This window comes from Oncorhynchus kisutch, linkage group LG11 (genome assembly GCF_002021735.2).
Source record: "Oncorhynchus kisutch isolate 150728-3 linkage group LG11, Okis_V2, whole genome shotgun sequence".
Taxonomy (NCBI): Eukaryota; Metazoa; Chordata; class Actinopteri; order Salmoniformes; family Salmonidae; genus Oncorhynchus; species Oncorhynchus kisutch.
The window spans coordinates 75,117,935-75,123,934 of record NC_034184.2 but is presented as its reverse complement, the minus strand read 5'-3'; positions in this window follow the sequence as shown (position 1 = coordinate 75,123,934).

Genomic DNA, 6,000 nt, shown 5'->3' with positions numbered 1-6,000 from the left:
CTCTCTCCCGTCTCTCCCTGCCGTCCCTCTCTCCGTCTCTCCCTGCCGTCCCTCTCTCCCGTCTCTCCCTGCCGTCCCTCTCTCCCGTCTCTCCCTGCCGTCCCTCTCTCTTGTCTCCCTGCCGTCCCTCTCTCCCGTCTCTCCCTACCGTCCCTCTCTCCCGTCTCTCCCTGCCGTCCCTCTCTCCCGTCTCTCCCTGTTGTCCCTCTCTCCCGTCTCTCCCTGCCGTCCCCTCTCGCCCGTCTCTCCCTGCCGTCCCTCTCTCCTGTCTCTCCCTGACATCCCTCTCTCCCGTCTCTCCCTGTTGTCCCTCTCGCCCGTCTCTCCCTGACATCCCTCTCTCCCGTCTCTCCCTGCCGTCCCTCTCTCCCTGCCGTCCCTCTCTCCCTGTCTCCCTACCGTCCCTCTCTCCCGTCTCTCCCTGCCGTCCCTCTCTCCCTCTCTCCCTGTTGTCCCTTTCTCCCGTCTCTCCCTGCCGTCCCTCTCTCCCGTCTCTCCCTGTTGTCCCTTCTCCTGTCTCCCTGCCGTCCCTCTCTCCTGTCTCTCCCTGCCGTCCCTCTTTCCAATCTCTCACTGACATCCCTCTCACTACATCCCTCTCTCCTAAATCTATCTTGTCCTTGTGTGTGTGCATGTCTGTGTGTGTGCATGTCTGTGTGTGTGCATGTCTGTGTGTGTGCATGTCTGTGTGTGTGCATGTCTGTGTGTGCGCTAGTGTGATTTGCACTGCCTATCTATGTCTGACTGAGTGTGTATACACTCACACACACACACACACACACACACACACACACACACACACACACACACACACACACACACACACACACACACACACCACACACACACACACACACACACACACACACACACACACACAACTATCTTCTGCCCCCGTCTTGGTCAAGGCAATATTTTACTATGCTATAGAAGCCTAGTACTATCCACATTAGCCCTCAAGAGAGAGAGGAAGAATGAGAGAGAGAGGGAAGAATGAGACAGAGAGGAAGAATGAGATAGAGAGGAAGAATGAGATAGAGAGGAAGAATGAGATAGAGAGAGGGGGAGATATATATACAGTACAAGTCTAACGTTTGGGCACACCTACTCATTCAAGAGCTTTTCTTTAATTGTACTATTTTCTATATATAGAATAATAGTGAAGACATCAACACTATAAAACAAATTCTTCAAAGTAGCCACCCTTTGCCTTAATGACAGCTTTGCACACGCATAGCATTCTCTCAACCAGCTCAACCATGCATTTCAATTAACAGGTGTGCCTTTTTAAAAGTTAAGTTGTGAAATGTATTTCCTTCTTAATGCGTTTGAGCCAATCAGTTGTGTTGTGACGGGGTAGGGTGGGTATATAGAAGATAGCCCTATTTGGTAAAAGTCCATATTATGGCAAGAACAGTTCAAATAAGCAAAGAGAAATGACAGTCCATCATTACTTAAAGATCAGTCAATGTGGGACATTTCAAGACCTTTGAAAGTTTTCAAGTGCAGTTGCAAAGAACATAAAGCCCTATGATGAAACTGGTTCTCATGAGGACCGCCACAGGAAGACCCAGAGTTACCTCTGCTGCAGAGGATAAGTTCATTAGAGTTACCAGCCTCAGACTTTGCAGCCCAAATAAATGCTTCACAGAGTTCAAGTAACAGACACATCTCAACATCAACTGTTTAGAGGAGACTGTGTGAATCATGGCCAAATTGCTGCAAAGAAACCACTACTAAAGGACCAATAATAAGAGACTTGCTTGGGCCAAGAAACACGAGTAATGGACATTAGACCGGTGGAAATTTGTCCTTTGGTCTGACGAGTTCAAATTTGAGATTGATGGTTCCACAGACGCAGAGGAGGTGAACGGATGATCTCCGCATGTGTGGTCCCACCGTGAAGCATGGAGGAGGAGGTGTGAGCGTGCTTTTCTGGTGACACTGTCAGTTGTTTATTTAGAATTCAAGGTACACTTAACCAGCATGGCTACCACAGCATTCTGTAGTGATACACCATCCCATCTGCTTTGTGATTAGTGGGACTATCATTTCCAGGCTGTGTAAGGGCTATTTGACCAAGAAGGAGAGTGATGGAGTACTGCATCAGATGACCTGGCCTCCATAATCACCTGACCTCAACCCAATTGAGATGGTTTGAGATGAGTTGAACCGCAGATTGAAGGAAAAGCAGCCAACAAGTGCTCAGCATATGTGGGAACTCCTTCAAGGACTGTTAGAAAAGCATTCCAGGTGAAGCTGGTTGAGAGATTGCCAAGAGTGTGCAAAGCTGTCATCAAGGAAAAGTTTGGCTACTTTGAAGAATCTCAAATATGAAATATATTTGGATTTGTATAATCCTTTTCTGGTTACTACATGATTCCATATGTGTTATTTTATCATTTTGATGTCTTCACTATTATTATACAATGCAGAAAATAGTAAAAATACAGAAAAACCCTTGAATGAGTAGGTGTCCAAACTTTTGACTGTTACTGAATATATATAGAGAGAGAGCGTGCGAGAGAGAGACAGAGAGAGACACACAGAGAGAGAGCGAGACAGGTCAGCACTGCTGAAAGAGTCCATTCTCACTGGGTGTGACAGTGGGGCACCTGCAGTGTGACATCCGTGTGTGTGTGTGTAAAGGACAATGTTTCTCCGAGAATATTCAGGCTCACGTTGCAGATTATAAACAAAGGTTAAAAGAGATCAGGAAAGAAAACCTGTCTTTCTCCCTCTCTGCCTCACTATCTTTTCTTCTCTCTTTCTCTCTCTCTTGTTTCATATTCCATCTCTCTCTGAAAAAAAACATATCCCTACTGGTGATGTTGTCGTTTAACCTCCACTACACCACCGATCCCTATATTAAATATAATAATAATAATAATTTGATTTTCCTCCACTTCCCCCTTCCACCAACTGCTGTTCAATTATAAACCTCTCCTCTCCTCTCCTCTCCTCTCCTCTCCTCTCCTCTCCTCTCCTCTCCTCTCCTCTCCTCTCCTCTCCTCTCCTCTCCTCTCCTCTCCTCTCCTCTCCTCTCCCCTTATTCCACTCTCTCCTCTCCTCTCCTCCCTTATTCTCCTCTCCTCTCTCCTCCCGTATTCCTCTCTCCTCTCCTCCTCCCGTATTTTCCTCTCCTCTCCTCTCCTCTCCTCTCCTCTCCTCTCCTCTCCTCTCCTCTCCTCTCCTCTCCTCTCCTCTCCTCTCCTCTCCTCTCCTCTCCTCTCCTCTCCACACACATTTCAGAACTTTGTTATTTCTTTTTACAGATATTTAGATCAAACTGATTTTCATATTCTAGTGAATGGCTACACGATTAGAGAGGAATTAGGCCTGAGGTGTGGGTGCGTGCGTGTGTGTTTGTTTGTGTGTATGTGTGTTCATGTGTATGTGAGTGACCACCTGCTGCTCCATGATAAATCTCCTCTCCTCTCCTCTCCTCTCCTCTCCTCTCCTCTCCTCTCCTCTTCTCTTCTCTTCTCTTCTCTTCTCTCCTCTCCTCTCCTCCCCTCTCCTCCCTTATTCCCTCCTCTCTTCCTTCCTTATTCCCCTCTCCTCCACCCTCTCTCCTCCACTCCTCCCTTATTCCAATATTTAGATCAAACAGATTTTTATGTTCTAGTGAGTGGCTACATGACTATTAAAAATTAGGCCTGAGGTGTGTGTTTGTGTGTGTGTTTGCGTGTGCGTATGTGTGCTCATGTGTGTGTTTGTGTGTGTTTGTGTGTGCGTATGTGTGTTCATGTGTGTGTGAGAGAGTGAGCAGCTGCCTTAGTAGCAACAGATGGTTCAGCTACCTATTCCTGGGGCGGTGTGTGTGTGTGTTGACCCTCACCCACTAACATCTCTCAGAGAAAAAGATGAGAGCGGAGGTGAGGAGACATGGAGGGAGAAGAGAGTGATTAAAGCAATGTCACACAACTCCATACACATGCTGTGGCCTGTGTGTTTAATCTCTAATTGACACCTAAAACAACTGAGCTCAGCAGCACCGGCTGTTGGCCCACACAGAGACAGAGGGGGGAGGGTGGTGGGTAGGGGGTAGGGGGCAGTGGACACAGCTCTACATGCGTTCTCTTTCATTTCCGACTGTAGATGTTCAAATACATGTTTATAGAGTGTGCTGTTAATTGAACCATTACTCTTGTATGACTCATATCTGGTGTGCATCATCCACTATAGTGTATCTACATTTATTATCATCGCCATGGTGACACTAATAGCCTGTGCTCTTAACTGTCTGACCCATGCTCTAAGTTGTTAAAGTGAAGACCAATCAATGGTTTGTATACTATAATTAAGTCATTTATTCAAGTAATATCGCACAACAAACATCTGTACAGGTCAATTGCTTTATTATCACAGAGATAGAAAATAAAATGTAAGCGTTATACTTCTGTATGTCATCTCTATTCAGAGAGAAAAGGGATGTAGTGGACCATAAACCCAACTAAACAGGGATGTAGTGGACCATAAACCCAACTAAACAGGGATGTAGTGGACCATAAACCCAACTAAACAGGGATGTAGTGGACCATAAACCCAACTAAACAGGGATGTAGTGGACCATAAACCCAACTAAACAGGGATGTAGTGGACCGTAAACCCAACTAAACAGGGATGTAGTGGACCATAAACCCAACTAAACAGGGATGTAGTGGACCGTAAACCCAACTAAACAGGGATGTAGTGGACCGTAAACCCAACTAAACAGGGATGTAGTGGACCGTAAACCCAACTAAACAGGGATGTAGTGGACCGTAAACCCAACTAAATAGGGATGTAGTGGACCGTAGACCCAACTAAACAGGGATGTAGTGGACCGTAAACCCAACTAAACAGGGATGTAGTGGACCGTAAACCCAACTAAGCACTGGTTATGCAACTTGTAATTTGCTGAATATTAGCATTAACGTTACTGTGAGTCCGTCATCTCGAACGCCGTTCACCTCCACACTCCTGAGTTGTTAATAGAAGTCTGTGGGTTCGGCTAGTGAAACCTGACAGAATTATGAAATCACACTCACTTCCAAATTCAAACCAGCTTTATTGGCATGTAAAAAGCGGGATAAAACGTTGCTGAGTCAATACACAGTCAGCAGTAACGACAAATATTAACAGTCAAAGATGCTAACAGATAACCAGACGACAAACACATATCTACTGTATTATCTACTGTATTATCTACTGTATTATCTACTATATTATCTACTGTATTATCTACTATATTATCTACTGTATTATCTACTGTATTATCTACTGTATTATCTACTATATTATCTACTGTATTATCTACTGTATTATCTACTGTATTATCTACTATATTACCTACTGTATTATCTACTATCTTATCTATTATATTATCTACTGTATTATCTACTGTATTATCTACTATATTATCTACTATATTACCTACTGTATTATCTACTATCTTATCTATTATATTATCTACTATCTTATCTATTATATTATCTACTATATGATCTACTATAGTATCTATTATATTATCTACTATATTATCTACTATAGTATCTATTATATTATCTACTATATTATCTACTATAGTATCTACTATATTATCTACTGTATTATCTACTATCTTATCTATTATATTATCTACTATAGTATATATTATATTATCTACTATATTATCTACTATAGTATCTACTATCTTATCTATTATACAGTATTATCTACTATAGTATCTACTATATTATCTTATCTACTATAGTATCTATTATATTATCTACCTTATTATCTACTATAGTATCTACTATCTTATCTATTATACAGTATTATGTACTATATTATGTACTATATTATGTACTATAGTATCTACTATATTATATACTATATTATCTACTATAGTATCTACTATATTATCTTATCTGCCATATTATCTACTATATTATGTACTATATTATCTACTATAGTATCTACTACATTATCTACTTTATGCCCCGATGGGGCATTTCATGTATTCTCTTCCCTATA